This window comes from Piliocolobus tephrosceles, chromosome 6 (genome assembly GCF_002776525.5).
Source record: "Piliocolobus tephrosceles isolate RC106 chromosome 6, ASM277652v3, whole genome shotgun sequence".
Classification (NCBI taxonomy): Eukaryota; Metazoa; Chordata; class Mammalia; order Primates; family Cercopithecidae; genus Piliocolobus; species Piliocolobus tephrosceles.
The window spans coordinates 153,966,696-153,985,231 of record NC_045439.1 but is presented as its reverse complement, the minus strand read 5'-3'; the positions used below and the strand labels follow the sequence as shown (position 1 = coordinate 153,985,231).

At 40.4% G+C, this 18,536-nt stretch overlaps 1 protein-coding gene across 6 annotated transcripts in view; it reads right to left on the bottom strand.

Moving 5' to 3' along the window:
* The window catches only part of SLC12A6 (solute carrier family 12 member 6), a 111,009-nt gene that overhangs the window by 72,139 nt on the left and 20,334 nt on the right, over positions 1–18,536 (bottom strand). The gene's annotated exons all lie outside the window — the stretch shown is intronic.

The window sequence follows — 18,536 nt, the reverse complement described above, 5'->3', positions numbered from 1 at the left end:
TTGCTGTGACAATTATAACTTCACGTAATATAGAGCTTCATGTAACATTTTATAAAATGCTCAACATTTTTATTTTTTTGAGAAGGAGTTTCACTCTTGTTGTCCAGGCTGGAGCGCAATAGCGTGATCTCGGCTCGCTGTAACCTCCGCCTCCCGGGTTCAAGCGATTCTCCCGTCTCAGCCTCCTGAGTAGCTGGGATTAGAGGCATGCGCCACCACAGCTGGCTAATTTTGTCTTTTTAGTAGAGGCAAGGTTTTACCATGTTGGTCAGACTGGTCTCGCACTCCTGACCTCAGGTGATCTGCCCACCTTGACCTCCCAAAGTGCTGGGATTTCAGGTGTGAGCCACCATGCCCGGCCTCAACATGTTTGTTAACTGACTCATGGTGAAGTGATTTCAAAGACAAATACCAAGAGAGCAAAATTCAGGATTAGTTTCAATAAAGGCTGATGGTGGAAACAAAGAAACAAAGTCCTCATCAAAACATAAGACTTGAAGATAGAAGGATGAACTTTCCTAAAAGCCAATGGAAAGAGAAAGCACCTGAGACCAAGGGCTCAGACGACCAGAGAAGGAAACAGAGGGAAAACAATTATTGAAACTACGACTGTAATGCTGTCGTTCCAATTCTCCCCAACAAGTGTAGATACTAGAAGGAAGAAAATGGTAATTAAGGTAGAAAGTAGTGAAAATGCAGAGCCAAACATGCCTATGGGAGGAGAAAAACAACACACAAATCCTGAAGAAATGTAGGTGAATTTACTTAGCAATCGCCTCTTTGATCCATCTGACTTGTTTTAAAGAAAAGATAGCTAGACAAGACCGCGCGTGATGGCTCACGCCTGTAATCCCAGCTCTTTGGGAGGCCGAGGTGGGCGGATCACCTGAGGTCAGGAGTTCAAGACCAGCCTGACCAACATGATGAAACCCCCTCTCTACTAAAAATACAAAAATTAGCCAGGCATGGTGGCACACACCTGTAATCCCAGCTACTTGGGAGGCTGAGGCAGGAGAATTGCTTGAACCTGGGAGGCATAGGTTGCAGTGAGCCAAGATCATGCCATTGCACTCCAGCCTGGACAACAAGAGTGAAACTCCATCTCAAAAAAAAAAAAAAAAAAAAATAGCCAGACAACAGCAGCCAGCAGTCAAGCAGTCAGAATGGACCAGGACTCAAGGCCAGTCATGAGTTGTATCCAGGCCACTCAAGCCCATCTCTTGCTGTGGGACGCCGCTGTAGTGCAGGGAGGTTGGGAGAGCCTGACGCTGGCGTTGGTAGAACTGAGGGCATCAGGGAAAAATAGTGGGCTCCAGGCAGGAAAAGGTGCAGAGAGATAGTAGAAGGTATAGGCAGGTCTGCCACTAATACTGGGTACTCCAACAATGTCCTTCAAAATCCAGTACGTATGCTACGAATAAGTATTAGATTAACGGAAGCCCTTGAGCAAACCAGTGGTATTTAGTGGAGTGTCCCAAGCAAGAGAAATGTTCTTTATAAGAACATTTTTTGTTTGAGCTTTTTTTTTTGTTTGAGCTCAGATTTGTATAAAGAAAATGCAAATGAGGTAAACTGTGTTCTGAATTCATTAGATTAAGTTGTGTTGAAATTCTTCCAAATATGTGGAGCTAAATCCACTAGAAGTTGAAGAACTCAGCAGTGATGAAGTTATAACTCTAATTCACAGCCTATAACTTATACAACCTATAGTTGTAATTTTCTTCTCGGCCTATAATACTGAGAAGATAGTGAGCATAATACCAGAAAGTAGATTTATTAAAGCCCAAAGTATAATATAAAGACAGTTTATTGGGCCAAATCCACAAACTCATCAGCCAAGAAAAGTATAAATGATATAAGAGGACTGTACTTACACAGTTAAAAAAAAAAGAAAAAAAAAATCTCACCAAGAAATAACAAAGGAGGATGGATCTCGAGGCTGTTGTAAATACTACTGAAGAAAATTATGTATAAAGAAGATTATGGGCTAGCCAGGTGTGCTGGCTCATGCCTGCAATCCTGACACTTTGGGAGGCCGAGGCAGGTGGATCACTTGAGGTCAGGAGTTTGAGACCAGCCTGTCCAACGTGGTGAAACCCTGTCTCTACCAAAAATACAAAAATTAGCCGGGTGTGGTAGTGGGAGCCTGTAATCCCAGCTACTTGGGAGGCTAGGGTAGGAGAATCGCTTGAACTCAGGAGGTGGAGGTTGCAGTGAGCTGAGATTGCGCCACTGCACTCCAGCCTGGGTGACAGAGTGGCTCATGCCTATATAATCCCAGCACTTCAGGAGGTGGAGGTGGGATGATTGCTTGGGCCTAGGAGTTCAAGACCAGCCTGGGCAACATAGGGAGATTTGTCTCTACAAAAAAATTAAAAATAAGCCTGGCGTGGTAGTGGATGTCTACAGTCCCAGCTACTTGGGAGGCTGAGGTCGGAGAATTGTTTAGAGCCCAGGAGGCTGAGGCTGCAATGAGCCATAATCATGACACTGCACTTGGTAACCTGGGTGACAGAGGGGAGAAGGGAGACCCTGTCTCAAAAAAAAAAAAAAAAAAAATTATGTCATTCTTTGGTTTTGTGGATAATCCAAGTGATTTTTCATGCACTGTGGAAACATATTTCACATTTTCTTCATTTTAAAGATGGTTTTGGAAAAATAAACATGACCCTAAGAGACCATCTTCTTAACAAGAAGGGGAGAAAATTGGCCTAAACACCAAGTTAGAAACTAAGGAGTTGAACGGGGAATTAGGGGGACTAAGAGACTACTGTGAACATTTTCAATATTTTAAGAGCCTATATTGATTTCATGTTACAGTCGAAGGTTAACTGCTTAATGTAAGCTGAATGTAACATTTCCTAAAGTTTTAAACCCAGACATTAAACTAGAAACTATTGTTATACATACTGTGTTCTGGAATTTTTTAAAAACATTGTTTTTATTGTGTATGTATGTATACACACACATACTTTGAATAGTAAATGTCATGATCTTCAATAATTTAGAAAACATAAATGGAATCATATAATATATAAACTTTTAAGACTGCCTTTTTTTCATTTAGCCTAATGCCTTGGAGATTCATACAAGCTGCTGTGTGTTATCAATACTAGTTCCTTTTTAAAAAAATGCATTTTGAAACATAAACTACAGACTTGCCGTGGTTTGAACATATCCTCCCAAAAAGCATCTGTTGGAAACTTAATCCCCAACGCAACATCATTGGGAGGTGGGGGACTAATTAGAGGTAATTAGGCCATTAGGTAATTAGACCACCCTCATCAATGGATTAATGTCATTATCGGGAGTGTTTGTAACAGAACAGGGAGTTTGGTCCCCTTCTCGCTCACTCCCTCTTACCCGCTCTTCCCTTCTGCTATGGGAAGATGCAGCAAGAAGGCCCTCAGCAGATGCTGGCACCTTGGTCTTGGACTTTCCAGACCATGAGTCAATAAATTTCAGTTCATTATAAATTACCCAGTCTGTGGTATTCTGTTATAGCAGCATGAAACACACGAAGACAATACCATATAATTCACTCATTTAAAGTGTTCATTTAATAGAGTCACACTGTTGTGTGGCTGTCACCACAATCTAATTTTACATTTTGGTCTCCCCACTAAAAGAAACCCTCTACCCATCAGCAGGCAATCCCCATCTCACTCTCTCCCAACCCTATCCAGACCAAACGAGCATTAATCTAACTTCTGTCTCTATAAATTTACCTACTCTGGACATTTCCTATAAACGGAATCATACAATATGTGTGTGGTTTTTTTGTAACTAGATTCCTTAACTTGCATTTTCAAGCTTCATACATGTTATAGCAGGAATCAGTACTTTGCTTTTATTGCCAAATAATATTCCATTATATGACTATATTACGTTTTATCTATTCATTCAACAGCTGGAGGACATTTGGGCTGTTACTTCTTTATTAGCTATTGTGTATAATGCTGCTATGAACATTCCTGTACAAGTTTTTGTGCAGATATATACTTAATTACTGAGACATATGGTATTTCTATGTTTAACTTTTTAAGAAACTGTCAAATTGTTTTCCAAAGTAGTTGTACCATTTTACATTGTCACTAGTAGTGGATGAGAGTTTCAATACTTCACAACCTTTCCAACACTTGATATCTGTCTTTTTGATTATAGCCATCCCAGTGAGTGTGAAAAAACTGTACCTCATTTTGGTTTTGATGTGCATTTCTTTAATGACTAATGATGTTGAGCATCTTTTCATGTGCATATTGGTGCTTTTTCCTCTCCTCGCCTTCATTGGAAAGCTGTTACTTCCTTTTTTTTTTTTTTTTGAGATGGAGTTTCGCTCTTGTTGCCCGTGATCTCGGCTCACCGCAACCTCCGCCTCCCAGATTCAAGCGATTCTCCTGCCTTGGCCTCCCCACTAGCTGGGATTACAGAAGCCCGCCACCACACCCGGCTAATTTTTTGACTTTTAGTAGAGACAGGGTTTCTCCATGTTGGTCAGGCTGGTCTCGAACTCCCGACCTCAGGTGATCCACCCGCCTCAGCCTCTTAAAAAGTGCTGGGATTACAGGCATGAGCCACCGCGCCTGGCTTGTTACTTCCTTTTGTTCCCACAGTTTTGAGGTTCTGCCCTGACTTACTCATCACATTGTAAATATTATTGTTCGCTGAACTATGCATCCTTTGGTTAAAATCCATACTTAGTATTTACATAATACATTCCCAAAGAGTCTGTCATTTCCCATTATTTCTGTCCCTTTCATCTTGTGATCTCTGTTCTAGGTCACTTGTTATTTGGCCAAAACCCCTTCTTGAATTTTCTGAGGAGTTAAGTGGGTATTATATTCTTGAAATTTTTGTATAGTTGTATCATGTTTCCCCCTCATAGGGGAGAAGTATCTTCAAGGGAAATAGGGATTTGGGATTGTTGTCTTTCTCTCTTAGAAATCTGTAAATACTCTTCTACCATCTCCTAGTTTCCAGTGTTGTGAATTAGAATTCTGACTCCAGTCTGATACTTGATAGGTACAACCTGTTCTATCTGGAGGCCCCCAAGGTGAATCCTTGGAGCTCAAAAATTTTACAGGGATATCCCTAGGTGTGTGTTTTTCATCACTGATCTCCTCCAGAACTTCATTCTGCACACTGAAGTATTTCACTCAGGAAATAATTTTAATTATTCCTTCTCCATGTGTTCCTTTTTCTTCTTTTGGAACTTGTATTAGCCATGTGAGGTGTCCTGAATCGATCTACCACGTCTCTTTTTTAGAAGTTTTTTTGTATTTTTTTTTTTTTTTTGCTCCATGGTTTGAAATATTTCTTTTACTTAATCTTCCGGGTCAATAATTGTTCATACCCATTCATTCCTTTATTCAATAATTATGCATCGGGTGCCTACTATGTGTAAGACAGTGGTCTAGGTATTAGAGTTGACAAGAGATTAGCAGTGAATACAAGACAAAAAAGTTCCTGTTCTCATGGTGCTTACACTCTAGTAGAGATAGTTTAAGAAAAAAAATAAGTGTGTGAGGATAAATGACTCAGGTGATAAGTATTTAGATGGAAAATCACATTTTTTTGTTCCATAAAGTCTTTTTTTAATACTTCACTTGAACTTTCTTAAATGTGCCCATTATTATTTTCATGTTCAAGTTTCTGTCTCCTCCAGCATTTTTTTTTTTTTTTTAAGATGGAGTCTCGCTCTGTCACCCAGGCTGGAGGGAGTGGCACGATCTCAGCTCACTGCAACCTCTGCCTCCTGGGTTCAAGTGATTCTCTTGCCTCAGCCTCCCGAGTAGCTGGGACTACAGGTGCCCGCCACCCCACCCTGCTAATTTTTTGTATTTTTTTAGTAGAGATGGGGTTTCACCATGTTAGCCAGGATGGTCTTGATCTCCTGACCCCGTGATCCGCCCGCCTCGGCCTCCCAAAGTGCTGGGATTACAGGTGTTGGCCAACGCGCCTGGCCTCCTCCAGCATTTCTATTTAGCTGACTCAGTATATTGTTTATTCTAAGTGGTTTTTGTCTTTCAGGTTGCCTGGCTTCCCCAGATGGGTTGCTTATCTTTGTCACCTCATGCGGGATTAGATTTAGTTGCTGGAGGACCACAAGTGGTAGCAGTCTCAAGAAAATGGAAAGGCAAAGCAGTCTCTACTCCTGTGGGTAGGCAGTGCTGCAGCAGGCAAGCCACCAGCCCTTGTGGAGGCCCATGAGGAAGACTCCTGCTCTCAGGTCTCCTTACATATGCCAGCTACAGGGATAGAAAGATCTCAGACCGGCCGGGCGCGGTGGCTCAAGCCTGTAATCCCAGCACTTTGGGAGGCCGAGACGGGCGGATCACTAGGTCAGGAGAGCGAGACCATCCTGGCTAACATGGTGAAACCCCGTCTCTACTAAAAAATACAGAAAACTAGCCGGGCGAGGTAGTGGGCGCCTATGGCCCCAGCTACTGGGGAGGCTGAGGCAGGAGAATGGCGTGAACCCGGGAGGCGGAGCTTGCAGGGAGCTGAGATCCGGCCACTGCACTCCAGCCTGGGCAACAGAGCGAGACTCCGTCTCAAAAAAAACAAACAAAAAAAAAAGATCTCAGACCTCTGGCCCTTTCCTTTTCTCCTTCCCTCCAGGAATTCATGGGTATCTAACAAACCAAGTTCTTTCCTGGATTTGCCATTCTTATCCTCATCCTGAGATTTTCCAGGCTCTTGTCTAGAGGAAAACCCTGTACCAACTCTCCCTGACAGAGTTCTCACAGAGCCCAGGGCCTCACTTGCATCCAACTGTTCATCAGATTCAGGAGCCACTTCACTCAAGAGTGACAGATACAGGCTGGAAGTAGGAATGGAAGGATAGTGAGATATTCAAGTAGCCACCTTCCCAGAACCCTCTCTGAAAAGTCAGTCCTGTTTACAGACTCATCCTAAAAGCATTAAAATCTTGGCATGTAAGTCAAAAACTTAAAGTGCCACTGTAAAGTCCAAACATCTGTGGACTGCATGGTTTTCAGCTACTGCCCTAAGTATTAAATTTTGAAGAAAAAAGTTTAAGAAATAAGGAAGATCTTTAATGGAAGTCAAAATTAAAGGATACTGATTAGATGGACTCTGAAAATAATGTTATATAAAAGCAGTCAGACCAAAAAGAGTACATACTGTACGATTACATTTATATAAAATTCTAGGAAATGCAAACTAATTTAGTGACAGAAAAACAGATCAGTGGTTGCCTAGAGACCAAGGAATTAGGTGAGTGGGGCATAAAGGGCACAAAGAAACTTCTGGGGGTGACGAAAATGTTCACTATCTTCGTTATAATTATTTCATGGGCATATAAATTCATCAACAATGAATTTATGTTGATGAATGTCAAAATTCATCAACAAAATATACACCTTAAAGACATGCAGTTAACTTTATGTCAACTGCACCTCGATAAAGAAATACTGATGGGGAAAAACATTTGGAATTTATTTCCCAAAGGGGTTGACATCCCTAAATATAAAGAATAGCTAAAAAATAAAGAACAACACCTATAGGTAACAGACATGAGCAGGAAGTTCACTAAACTTTTCTGAATTTGAAATTTCCACAATAAAAAATAAAATATATGATTTTCAGAAAAACATTAAAACCCTATGTCTCACCCTCAATACAGGTGAAGAGATAAAAATATAAACACAGTGCTACTGCAAGAATATTTGACTGCTAATAATACCAATTATTTTTCTTTGTTTTTTATATTTTTATTTTATTTTTAAAATTGGAGATAAGGTCTCATTATGTTGCTCAGGCTAGTCTCAAACTCCTGGTCTACAGCCTCCATCTCCCAAAGTTTTGGGATTATAGGCATGAGTCACCATGCCCAGCCATTAATACCAATTAATGATATAATCAAAGTTGGAGTAGAAGATTAGACAAGTCATCTTGGAGGAAATGAGTATGAACTTGGAGGCTGGGCGCGGTGGCTCAAGCCTGTAATCCCAGCACTTTGGGAGGCCGAGACGGGCGGATCACGAGGTCAGGAGATAGAGACCATCCTGGCTAACACGGTGAAACCCCGTCTCTACTAAAAAAAAAATACAAAAAACTAGCCAGGCAAGGTGGCGGGCGCCTGTAGTCCCAGCTACTCGAGAGGCTGAGGCAGGAGAATGGCGTGAACCCAGGAGGTGGACGTTGCAGTGAGCTGAGATCGGGCCACTGCACTCCAGCCTGGGCAACAGAGCGAGAGTCCGCCTCAAAAAAAAAAAAAAAAAAAAAGTATGAACTTGGTCTTGAAGTAATGAAACTGAATGTGGGTGTATGTGATTTTTTTTATGTAGGCAGGAAATAGAAAGCAGAAGAGAGTTGAGATGAAGAAAAAAACATGAACAAAGGCAATGAGGTAAGGGGAAGATGAAGACAACTTTTAGGGCTTTTACTACAAGTTCACTATTTCTGATATAACCACCCGAATATTTTGTCACAAAAGGTTACATGTTGATGGAAAGAATACAGGAAAATACATGCGATCTGATTTACTACATGGAGGCTTCAGAATTTATTAAAATCATTTGTTATTTATGCATCATATTTAATCTTTGCCATGTCTATATTCTACCTATACTAGTATTTTTCTGTAGAAAGAATTTAGTTTTTACTCAGCTTCCTTCTAATAAGATACATGAAATGAAATATTATAATTTTCTTACTATATTAAAAATATCTACATACCTTCAGTGATATTAAAATTCAATTATTTCGGCCGGGCCCAGTGGCTCACACCTGTAATCCCAGCACTTTGGGAGGCCGAGGCAGGCAGATTATGAGGTCAGGAGATTGAGACCATCCTGGCTAACACGGTGAACCCTTTCTCCACTAAAAACACAAAAAATTAGCTGGGTGTGGTGGCGGGCGCCTGTAGTTCCAGCTACTCGGGAGGCTGAGGCAGGAGACTGGCGTGAACCAGGGAGGCGGACGTTGCAGTGAGGTGAGACCGCGCCACTGCACTCCAGCCTGGGTGACAGAGCGAGACTCCGTCTCAAAAAAAAAAACAAAAATCAATTATTTCACTTGCTCCACATGCCCATTTTTCTCCATCACTAACCCTTAAGTCTTTAAGCATGCAGAACTAAATTTCCATTAGTTAGACTGGTACAAGTCCCCTGTGAATTGTTAAGTATCTTATTTCTATCTCGCTGATAACTGTATCTTCCTAGAGATGTGAGGAGTGGAGAGCTACTAAAGATTGTTGGATTAAGGGATGGGCATGGTGGCTCATACCTATAATCCCAGCACTTTGGGAGACTGAGGCGGGTGGATCATTTGAGGTCAGGAGTTCAAGACCAGCCTGGCCAACATGGTAAAACCCTGTCTCTACTAAAATATGAAAATTAGCCAGGCATGGTGGTGCATGTCTGTAGTCCCAGCTACTCTGGAGTCTGAGGCAGGAGAATTGCTTGAACCTTGGAGGCGGAGATTGCAGTGAGCCAAGACTGCCCCACTGCACTCCAGCCTGAGCAAAGAAGCCAGACTCTGGCCCCCCCCCCCCCCCCCCCCCCCCCCCCCCCCCAAAAAAAGATTGTTGGATTAAGTCAAGTTCAGATTTCTCAATTTTTAGTACCATCTGAAAGAGTATTCTACATTTGTAAATACTCTATGCCAAATAAAAAAGCAATCCAAAACGAAATGGTAGAAGCAGTTAACTTTCAATTAATTTTGTTAAATCCATGAGGATAATAGAACTTAAGAACTAGTAACTACTGAAAAAACAGAGCAGCCTAGTTCAGAAAACACAAATAATTACATATATGTTTCAAGTAGACACAGTGTGGTATGGTGAAAAATAATGTCTTTAGAGCTACACAGCCCTTATTTTGAATTCCAAATCTGTCACTTAAATAATCTGCCTATTTTTTGGCACCTCACTTTCCTCATTTTTAACATGGTGATAATGGTTACCTGTCCTGATTGTTGTGAGGATTAAATAAGCCACAAACCAGTGCCCGGTTGGAACACTGGCTCTGCTGCTCACCATGCTCAACAATGGTAGCTGGTTATTTTTATTGTAAAGTTGATGACATTTTCTGGGTAAAATTGTTTCCTCTTTCAGCTTGGCCAAAGCAAGAAATTCTAGATTCTTTAAATTTACCAGCTTATAATCAATTTGTTAACCTATGCCGTATGTCTAAATTCAGCCCAAAATTTAAAAATCTTTTGAATATTTTATAATACACTAAAGTTATACTTAATATATTTTTATATTCCTAAACTAAATATTGCTTTGACTATAGAATTTAAATTAATCAATATGCATATTTTATAGAAATTTTTATCTCTATAGAATTAAATCAGTTGAAATCTGGTGTATCTCTCGTGGGGCAAAAGTAACAGAGAGTTCACAGAGGGTTGGTATCCTAAGCTAGAAAAATTTTGGAAGTGAGAGATCTAAAAAGCTGGTGATAACAGCATTCAAATAGGAAATTAAGGTGTCTGAGATTGTAATATGAGAAAGAAGGGTCACAATCTAAACAAAGTTTTAAGATGTAAAAATCTGAAAGGAATCAAATTTGTATTCTTATATTAAGGTCTTAGATATAGTAAAAAGAACTGTGAAGATACTTCAGAGAGGTATTAGTATTTCTGACAATGGTTGGATACAGAGGGTTGGGGAAAGAGGCAGGAAAACACGACTCACAGAGCCAACTTTAAAATTAAAGGATAAACTTTTGACCCTGAGATTTTAAAGCATGCAGACCTAAATTTCTGTTAGTTAGACTGGTAAAAAGCCTCCTGTGAATTGTTAAAAGGACTAGAAAATGAAAGGCTTTTCAATTGTCACTATAGAAAAGATTTTTATTGACACAGAGAAGCTCTGTAGTTGTCTATTTCAATCTATTTTAATGTTAGTGAATAAAAGGAGATAATCTCTTTTGAGACAGGGTCTCACTTTGTTGCCCAGGATAGAGTGCAGTGTCATAATTACGGATTACTGCAGCCTCCAACTCCTGGGTTCAAGCAGTCCTCCCATCTCAGCCTTCCGTGTAACTGTGACTACAGGCACACACCAGCACGCCCAGCTCATCTGTGTGTGTGTGTGTGTGTATGTGTGTGTTTTCGGTCGAGACAGGGTTTTGCCGTGTTGTCCAGGCTGGTGTTGAACTCCTGGGCTCAAGTGATCTGCCCACCTTAGCCACCCACAGTGCTGGCATTACAGGTATGAGCCACCAAGCCCAGCCAAATCACCTTTTTTAGAACATAAGTTTTCATGGGTAACAATTATTTAGTTAATAGTCTAACATCCTGTGGATTTAATAGAAATTTGTCTCATAGTTTGCTCTCCTACCATTTGCATTACTTGTGAGTTACTATTTGGAGACGCTCTTCAATACCAGTACAGGTTCCTCTCTCTCTTGTGCTATAGGTCCATTTCTAAAAATGTCCTTAGAACCTTATTTTAAAGGAGGGAAAATCTTCCAAACTGCAATCTGTGTCCAGTGAAGGCAAGTTCATCAATTCAAATTTGCCTAATCCACAGGCAATATAAGATTTGAGGAGCAGGGGAGAAAATCTCGAACAATTATTTCACAAAAATACTAACCATGATATTTATTTTTATTTTTTAATACACATATTTTCAGGCTAGCCAAAAAGTGAAGCAGTGGGAATAAATATTTAAATACATGAATGAATGGAACATTTGTATCTGATTAAGTAAATGTAATAATCAGTAAAACTTTGTTATATTGGTCCCATTTTTAAAAATCACAGTTTTGATAATGCTCACATCAACATCTGTGGCTCGGGCACATTAAGACATCAAGTAACCTCTTCTTATTAGTAAAAACCTAGGACTTGGCATCATGGTATAGTGGGGAGCACGGAGACTTTAGAAGTTGAACACTGGCTCTGCTACTCACCATGTGGCGTGAGGCAAGTCACTTATTCACCAGCCTCAGATTATCACTAAAAAGGCAATAACCACCCACTATCCCACGGAGTGGGGAGAGGATGAAATTAATAACACTTCCATAAATGGCCTCAATCTACCTCTCTCCCTCATCTCTTATCTCTTTACCAGATGCCCAATGTGCTAACTACCCTAAACTTTTATTTCCCACGTGCTATACCCTGCTCTCATTCCTTTGTATTGCTCCTTTTGTTTATCATTGCCTCTAAACCTTCCTGCAAGAATTGTGTCCCTTCCTCTGAGACACCTGTCCAGGGCTCCGTCCATTATCTGTTATCCAAATCTGTTTCTTTTTCTTATTAAACCACTAAAGGTAGTTCTTATTTTTGAGTGCTGTCACATATGTATTAAGTGCTTTACGGATGGTACATAATCCCATGTAATCCTCACAACCACCCTGTAAAGCAGGTACTGTTATTCTCTGTTATATCAGTGAAGGAAAGTAGGCTTTGAGAAGTTAAACAGCTTGGCAAAAGTCACTCAAGTAATAATAACAAATTATCACTACTAATAATTAGTAATAATTAGTAGGACTGGGATTTAAAGTGAAGTCTCTGACTCTCATTCTGCTGCCTTTGGTGGGGATCCTCCTGTACATCTTATACTTCTGTAGCCTTAGGAAAAAGGTAAGTACAATACCTGACATATTTACACTGAACATGTGTTTGATGAATAAAAAAGGCATGGAGCATGTCTTATTCACTGAGTTGCTTATTATGTGCCAGATATTTACCTTATGACCTGGAGATATGAAAATGATCTGACAAGGTCCTCAAGGAACTTATAATCAGTGTACCAGGGGAGAGAATCAAGTAAACACATTATTATAATACAGTGTGTGGTTAAGTACTGTTTCTGTGCACAGGCTGCTGAGAAAACAGAATGGGTAGGAAGAAAAGTGTCAAGAAAGACATAAGGAAAGTCTGAGTTTCTGCTTTTCCCTTGGAAACCCAAATTAAGCAGGGTTCTAATATACAGGCATACCTTGTTTTACTGTGCTGTGCTTTATGGTGCTTCACAGATACTTTGGGGTTTTTTGTCTGTTTACAAATTGAAAGTCTGTGCCAACCCTATGTCAAGCAAGTCTTTTTAGTGCTATTTTCCCAAAAGCATGTACTCACTTCATGTCTGTCACATTTTGGTAATTCTTGCAATATTTTTAACTTTTTCATTATTACTATACTTGTTTATGATGATCTGTGCTATTGAAATTGCTGTTATTATTGAAATTGTTTTGGGGTACCATGAACTGCGCCCACAGAAGACTTAATCCATAAAAGTTGTGTGTGTTCTGACCACTCCACCAACCAGCTGCTTCCTTGTCTCTCTCCCTCGTCTCCGGCCCCCCTATTCACTGAAACACAACAATATTGAAAATAGGCCAGTTAATAACCCCACAATGGCCTCTAAGTTTTCAAGTGAAAAGATGTTGGACATCTCTCACTTTCAATCAAAAGCTTCAAATGATTAAGCTCAGTGAGAAAGGTACGTTAAAAGCCTCCAGGCCAAAAGCTAGGTCTCTTGCACCAAACAGCAAGTTGTGAATGCAAAGCAAAAGTTCTTGAAGGAAATTAAAAGTGCTATTCCGGTGAACACATACATGATAAGAAAGCTAAACAATTTTATTGCTGATACGGAGAAGGTTTTAGTGGTCTGGATAGAAGATCAAACCAGCCACAACATTCCTATACGCAAAAACCTAATCCAGAACAAGACCCAAGACCTTCAATTCTATGAAGGCCAAGAGAATTGATTAGAGTGCAAAATAAGTCTGAAGCTAACAGAAGTTGGTTCACAAGGTTTAAGGAAAGAGGCCATCTCCAAAACATAAAAATGCAAGGGAAAGCAGCAAGTGCTTTTACAGAAGCCATAGCAAGTTATCCAGAAGACTGAGCTACGATCAATGATGAAGGTGGCTTCACTAAACAACAAATTTTCACAGGCGAGGAAGCAGTCTTATGTTGGAAGAAGTTGCCATCTAGGACTTTCATAGCTAGAAAGGACAAGATGATGCCTTGCTTCAAAGGACAGGTTGCCTCTCTTGTTAGGGGCTAATGCAACTGGTGACTTTAAGTTGAAGCCAATGCTCATTTACTGTTCTGAAAATCCTAAGAACCTTAAGAACTATACAACAGGCCGGGCACGGTGGCTCAAGCCTGTAATCCCAGCACTTTGGGAGGCCGAGACGGGCGGATCATGAGGTTGGGAGATCGAGACCATCCTGGCGAACACGGTGAAACCCCGTCTCTACTAAAAAAATACAAAAAACTAGCCGGGCGACATGGTGGGCGCCTGTAGTCCCAGCTACTCGGGAGGCTGAGGCAGAAGAATGGCATAAACCCGGGAGGCGGAGCTTGCAGTGAGCCGAGATCCGGCCACTGCACTCCAGCCTGGGAGACAGAGCGAGACTCCGTCTCAAAAAAAAAAAAAAGAACTATACAACAAGTCAGGTGTAATGGTGCACATCTGCAGTCTCAGCTACTAGGAGGCTGAGTTGGGACAATCACTTGAGCACAAGCGTTCAAGGCTGGCTGGGCAACATTGTGAGACTCCTGTCTCTTAAAAACGAAAGAAAAAAAAAAGGATTATGCTAAATCTACTCTGCTTATGCTCGGTGGAACAAAGCCTGGATAACAGCTAATCTGTCTACAGCATGGTTTACTAATTTTTTTTTTTTGAGATGTAGTCTTGCTCTGTTGCCCAGGTTGGAGTGCAGTGGCCCAATCTCAGCTCACTGCAACCTCCGCCTCCTGGGTTCAAGCGATTCTCCTGTCTCAGCCTCACAAGTACCTGGGATTACAGGCATGTGCCACCACGCCCAGTTAATTTTTGTATTTTTAGTAGAGAAGGGGTTTTGTTATGTTGGCCAAGCTGGTCTCGAATTCCTGAACTCAGGTGATCCACCCACACTGGCCTCCCGAAGTACTGGGATTACAGGTGTGAGCCACTGCGCCCAGCCGGTTTACTGAATATTTTAAGCCCACTGCTGAGACTACTGCTGAGCCTTGCTCAGGAAAAAAAGATTTCTTTCAAAATGTTATCGACAATGCACTGGTCACTCAAGAGCTCTGAAGGAGCTGTACAGAGATCAATGTTGTTTTCGTGCCTGCTAGCATAACATCAACAACAGCATCTTTGATCCATCTGCAGCTTATGGATCAAGCAATTATTTCAACTTCCGACTTACTTATGAATTACATTTTCTAAGGCTGTAGCTGCCATACATAGTGATTCCTCTGACGGATCTGGACAAAGTACAGTGAATATGATTCTCCATTCTAGATCGCATTAAGAACATTTGTGACTCATGGGAAAAAGTAAAAATATCAACATTAGGCTGGTGAGTGCAATGGTGTTTACAACTAACTGATCGCAATCAGTTATAGATTTATTTGTTCCTTCTCTCACTCCTACTCCTTCACTTGACCAGCCTTAAAAAAAAAAAAAAAAATCAACATTAACATTGGGAAGCAGACCCTAGCCCTCATGGATGACTTTCAGGGGTTTGAGACTTGACTGGAGGGAATAATGCAGATGTGGTGGAAATAGCAAGACAACTAGAATTAGAAGTGGAGCCTGAAGATGTGACTGAATTGCTGCAATTTCATGATAAAACTTGAATGGATAAGGAGTTGCTTCCTATGGTTGAGCAAAGAAAGTAGTTTCTTGACATGAAATCTACTGATGAAGATGCTGTGAACACTGGTGAAATGACAACAAAGGATTTTAGAATATTCCATAAACTAAGCAGCAAGGTTTACAATGACTGACTCCAATTTTGAAAGAAGTTCTGTGGGTAACACGCTATCAAATAACATTGCATGCTACAGAGAAATCTTTCATCAAAGGAAGAGTCAATTCATGCAGTTGTTCTATTTCAAGAAATTGCCACAGTTACCACAACCTTCAGCAACCCACCCTGCAGCAGCCATCAACACTGAGCCAACACTCTCCACCTCCACCAGTAAAAAGATTATCACTCGCTGAAGGCTCAAATGATCATTGGCATTTTTTGGTAATAAAGCATTTTTTAGAGTCAGGAATGGTAGTACATGCCTGTAGTCCAAGCTACTCAGGAAGCTGAGGCAGGAGGGGAGGACCACTCCTCAAACTCAAGCCCAAGAGTTTGAGTCCAGCCTGAGTAATATAGCAAAACCCTGTCTTTAAAAAAATTTAAAAATAATAATTTTTTTTTTTTTTTTTTTTTTTGAGACGGAGTCTTGCTCTGCCGCCCAGGCTGGATGGAGTACAGTGGCCGGATCTCAGCTCACCGCAAGCTCCGCCTCCCGGCTCTATGCCATTCTCCTGCCTCAGCCTCCCTAGTAGCTGGGACTACAGGCGCCCACCACCTCGCCCGGCTAGTTTTTTGTATTTTTTTAGTAGAGACAGGGTTTCACCGTGTTAGCCAGGATGGTCTCGATCTTCTGACCTTGTGATCCGCCCGTCTCGGCCTCCCAAAGTGCTGGGATTACAGGCTTGAGCCACTGTGCCCGGCCAAAAAATAATAATTTTTAAATTAAGGTATGCACATTGTTTTTTAAAGACACAATGCTACTGCACACTTAACAGACTACAGTATAGTATAAATATCATTTTTATATGCAGTGGGAACTCAAAAATTCATGTGATGGCCAGGTGCAGTGGCTCACACCTGTAATCCCAGCACTTTGGGAGACAGAGGTGGGTGCATCACAAAGTCAGGAGACCATCCTGGCTAACACAGTGAAACTCCATCTCTACTAAAAATACAAAAAAATTAGCCAGGCATGGTGGCATGTGCCTGTAGTTCCAGCTACTTGGGAGGCTGAGGCAGGAGAATCGCTTGAACCTGGGAGGCAGAGGTTGCAGTGAGTGGAGATCACGCCAGTGCACTCCAGCCTAGCAACAGAGTGAGACACCATCTCAAATTAAAAAAAAAAAAATTCATATGACTCATTTTATTGCAGTGGTAACTGAGCCCACAATATTTCCAAAGTATACCTTTTCAAAAAATTAGATTATCTATATTCACATTTCTATTTTATCTCAAATTCCTCATCTGTCCCGTTCAAATAAATCTCATATTTTAAAAACAAATTTTAAAGGATGATTTACTTTCTAAACATGTTCAGTTTATACGACACTACATATTTTTCTCTCCATACAGATTTAGAAGAAAAAATAATGAAAAAGGCTCCTGGTTATATAACTGGCCAGTGTTGGAAGTGCTTGTGAAAAAAACCATGATCAGTTTTAAAAAATTTATTTATTTTTTTACACTTAGGAGAAGGGGATAAAACTCACTGCATGAAAAGCAACCGCTCCAAAAAATCATGTATCTTCAAAAACATTTTATTCCTAGGTTTAAAAAAACAAGTAACTTTTAGATTGTTCTCACATTTCCTTCCTTCCTACCCTTGAATTTAACCTTATAATAAAGGCAAGTGCAATTTAGATAATATATTACCAGTAGTTGTTAACTTGCTAAGCAATAGTTTATTCAAGCAAGTATTTTCTGGGCTGTTATGGAAAATGCCAAAGTAAAAATGCTTATTAAATTCAATGTAGATTATATCTGTCTCTTCTTCCTTGTTAAAAGCAATTACTATGGAAGAAAATAAATTAAGCCTAATAATGTCACTCATTACAAAGTTGGGTCCCATCACATTTTTTTATGGCTTTTACAGGTAGTTACTAACAGATTGAATGATTTTAACACTTTCGTATAATCTGAAGCAAATTTCTGCAAACATAATGGGACTAGTAAAGATGAAATAATAAAAGACAGTAGAAGTGGTGGAGAAAGGAAATTTAAAAAACAAATGAAATGAGGTACAGATGGACTTCACTTGCAACTTATGAAATTAACGAAGACAATAACAAAGACAAAAGCCTAAAGGGATTAATATCTAAGGAGGGAAAACATAAGCAACAAAGAAAGTGCAGCTTCAAATACACGTCAGCCTTACTATCACATTTGGGATGAGGTAAAAAATAAGTAAATAAATAAGTAGGCACAGGCCTGAGAGGGAACCTAATTGAGCTGAAGTGGAGTTGTAGAGAATCACATTCAAGTTCCAAGTAGATTAAACTTGCTTTCCACTTTCCATCATCCTATTCAGCAAAATGAAAATAACCTTGGGGACAAAGAGTTTACATAAAATTTTTTTTCTGATATTCCCCTAATAAATTCTCTCACTAGAAGGAAAAAACAAAAGGAACATTTCCCTTAACAGTTTGTATCTTCAAATAAGATTCATAAAAATTCTCGAATGGTTTTAAGAAAGAATAACCAACTGCTGTTTACACCAAGGAACTGCAATGTGTTACATGCTATAAAGGAAAGTGAGAATAATAGAATCATGGGATTAAAAGTAATTTTGAGGCTGATGCAGTGGCTCACACCTGTAATCCCAGCACTTTGGGAGGCCGAAGTGAGGGATCGCTTGTGGTCAGGAGTTTGAGACCAGCCTGGCCAAAATGGTGAAACCTTGTCTGTACTAAAAATACGAAAATTAGCTGGGCGTGGTGACAGGCACCTGTAATCTCAACTACTTGGGAGGCTGAGGCAAAATAATCGCTGGAACCCGAGAGGCAGAGGTTGCAGTGAGCCAAGATC